Source organism: Geospiza fortis, unplaced genomic scaffold (genome assembly GCF_000277835.1).
Source record: "Geospiza fortis unplaced genomic scaffold, GeoFor_1.0 scaffold992, whole genome shotgun sequence".
Lineage (NCBI taxonomy): Eukaryota > Metazoa > Chordata > Aves > Passeriformes > Thraupidae > Geospiza > Geospiza fortis.
Genome location: NW_005054625.1, coordinates 3,629 through 7,083, shown reverse-complemented (window position 1 = coordinate 7,083; position 3,455 = coordinate 3,629). Strand labels below are relative to the sequence as shown.

The window sequence follows — 3,455 nt, the reverse complement described above, 5'->3', positions numbered from 1 at the left end:
GCCCCGCTGCTAAAAGTGTTTGCCCAGCTAATGGGGTGGGAGGAGGCAATCAGGGGTTAAGGGATTTCCATAATTGCCAGCCTTCCCCTCATGGGGGGGCACCGGCCCCACAGCAAACAGCCCCCCCCGGAGCAGTCTGGCTCCGGCGCCAGCCCTGGGCACAGCCTGGGGTGCCCTGTGTGCCCCCACAGCTCGGGGTGATGATTTTGGGGTGCCCTGTGTGCCCCCATAGCTCGGGGTGGTGATTTTGGGGGCATTTTGGGATGCCCTGTGTGCCCCCACACCTCGGGGTGATGATTTCGGGCTCATTTTGGGGTGCCCTGTGTGCCCCCACAGCTCGGAGTGGCGATTTGGGGTGCCCTATGTGCCCTCACACCTCGGGGTGGTGATTTTGGGGTGCCCTGTGTGCCCCCGCAACTCGGAATAATGATTTGGGGCACAGCCTGGAATGCCCTGTGCGCCCCCACAGTCGGGGTGATGATTTTGGGTGTAGTTTGGGGTTCCCCGCGTGGCCCTACACCTCAGAATGATGATTTTGGGGGCAGTTTGGGGCGCCTTGTGTCCCCCCATAGCTCAGGGTGGTGGTTTTGGGGGCAGTTTGGGATTCTCTGTGTCCCCCCATAACTCAGAGAGATTTTGGGCACAGTTTGGGTTTCCTTGTGTGCCCCCATAACTCAGGAGGTGCAGTTTGTGGTGTCCCGTGTCCCCCCTTAGCTCAGAGAGACTTTGGGAGCACTTTGGGGTACCCTGTGCCCCCCCAACCCCACAATTCCCTGGTTTTTCCCCCTTTTCCAGCGCGGGCACAGCGGGAACGAGAGGGAAAATTGGGGAGCAAAGGCTGCGACCCCCAAAAGGGGCACAGCGGTGGGCACAGGGCTGGCACCAGCCCCGTGTTTGGGTGTCCCCTGTGTCCCCCCCCTGCCCTGGGGGTGAGGGGATTGGCACCTTCGCTAACGCCCCCGCGAATGGGCTGCGATAAGGCCCGGCCCTTATCGCTATCGCCCGGCCCTTATCGCAGCCCGCGCCCCCCCCGGCCCCCCGAGCGCGTCCCCCAGACGGTGTCACCTCCGTGTCCCCAAACCCAGAGCCCTGCAATACACTTCGGGTCCCTCCAGGTGCAGTTTGGGGGCGCCCCGTGTGCCTCCACACCTCGGGGTGGCGATTTTGGGGACAGTTTGGGTTTCTCTCTGTGCCCCCATAGTTTGGAATGATGATTTTGGGGTGTCCTGTGTACCCCCACAGTCGGGGTGGCGATTTGGGGTGTCCTTTGTGTCCCCACACCTCAGAATGATGGTTTTGGGTGCATTTTGGGGTGCCCTATGTGCCCCCTATCTCTGAATGATTTTGGGGACAGTTTGGGGTGTCCTGTGTGCTTCCATAGCTCGCAGTGGTGATTTTGGGTGCATTTTGGGGTGCCCTGTATGCCCCAACAGCTCGGAATGATGATTTTGGGGACAGTTTGGGGTTCTCTGTGTGCCCCCATAACTTGGAATGATTTTGGGGACAGTTTGGGGTGCCCTATGTGCCCCCATAGCTTGGAATGATTTTAGGTGCACTTTGGGGTGCCCTGTGTCCCCCCACACCCCAGGTTGACAATTTGGGGACCTCCCCTCCCCTACGTTCACCCTTCCCGGGCCATTCCCGCTCCCTCCGTGCCTCAGTTTCCCCACTCTTTGAAGCAGAGAGTTACTCATTTATGAAATGAGTGTTACAGTTTTATCATAGTCCCTTTACAGTCTATGACAAGAAAAGCCATCAATAAATTAAATTTGCATCACATATTGTTTCTGAGGGACATCACAAGGCCAATATTATCTTCAAATACTATAATTCATCTGAAAATTTTGAGATTTTTTTCTTTGAATTTCTATTAAAAGCAGTGTTTAGACCAAAAGCACAATCTCATTTAGTAACCATCTCTCCCAAGTCTAAAACTTGATGTTAGTGCTTATTGCACAAAATAAATATTCTAGGATCACCTTTATCATCATATTTTTTTCTGTAATAGTGACAAAATATAACAGGAACAATTACATGTGGTATCAATGTCAGTATGTTTAATGGAGGGAATTTGTTTTTTCCTAAGAGCAGGGCATAGTAGTCCTACAAAATTCCTTGAAAACAAATATCCAGACTTTTTTTTTTTTTTGTTTGTTTGTTTTGTTTGCATTGTTGGTTTTTTGGTTTTGTTTTTTTTTTTTTTTTTTTTTTTTTTTTTTTTTTTTTTTTTTTGGTTTTTTTTTTTGTGTGTTTTTTTTTTTTTTTTTGTCTTTTTAAAATCTTATTTTAAACCTACAAGCAGAGTAAAAACAGGAAGTATTTTTAAGTGGGAAATTAGAAGATTAATTACTATAGAAGATCTTAGAACCACCCCCCACACACAACCTCCCAAGGTATCTGACATGTTAGGCATGCAAATGTAAGGACATCAACAGGTAGATCAGGTTGTTTCACCTCAAATATAACTATTTTCCTGGCCCAGAAAGGAAAACATGAAAAATTGAGAGGAAGCCTTGAATAGTTTGGTAGCACAGAAAGATGCAGCTGAGGCAGCCAAGACAAATGTGGAAGAAAACACATCTCCTTTTCTGAAAAGGACATCTTAAAAAAATAATTTTTGAGGTATTTCTGCCTGACACAGACATTTGGCTCCTGGAGCTGGAATTTGGGCCAGAAGTAATCAGGGACAGCGGGCAGAGGCAGCATGCAAAACGAGGGAGCCTGCATGTGGGCTCTTATCACTTAGAAGCTAATAGATGATGAAGGCAGCTTAATCCATGCAAATATAGAATAACGACAACCTTGACTTCATGCCTCACAAAAATAGTGGCAATAGGGGGGGAAAAAAGAGAGGGTGGGAGGGGTTTCGTGGGTGGGGGTGCCCGTGTTTGTGGGGTGTCAGGGATTGGGGGTGTCGGTGATTAAGAGGTGTCGGTGACTGGGGGTATCTGTGGGTGGGGGATTTCCCTCTTTGAGGGGTGTCCGTGATTGGGGGTGTCCGGGGGTGCGGGGTGTCAGTGATTTAAGGGTGTCTTGGATTAAGAGGTGTCCGTGATTGGAGGTGTCTGTGAGTGGAGAATGCCGTATTTTTGGGGTATCTTGGCTCAGTGACAGTGCTATTCTCAGCGACGGACGCTGTACTGCAGCGGGGGTATAGCTCAGTGGTAGAGCATTTGACTGCAGATCAAGAGGTCCCCGGTTCAAATCCGGGTGCCCCCTTATTTTGGTCACCTTTACGGGGGTTCCTCACTCTTTTTCTCACCCTTTTATTTGCCCCCCAAACACCCCAGCAGCGAGGGGACGGGGAGGGACGAACATTCCCGAAGCCCCTGGGCTCACGGGGGTCCTGCTGCCGGCTCTAGCTCCATCTCTTCCTTTCCCTTCCCATCCCATCCCAGCCCTTCCCAATTCCATCCCCACCCCCTGGCCCGCCCCTGGCCCCGCCCGGCTCCGGC

At 51.3% G+C, this 3,455-nt stretch overlaps 1 non-coding gene across 1 annotated transcript; it reads left to right on the top strand.

The window, feature by feature from the left end:
* The first annotated feature begins 3,147 nt into the window (after positions 1 to 3,147).
* TRNAC-GCA lies at positions 3,148 to 3,219 on the top strand. The gene has a single exon. It is a non-coding gene; the product is annotated as a tRNA-Cys (tRNA).
* The last annotated feature ends 236 nt before the right edge of the window (positions 3,220 to 3,455 follow it).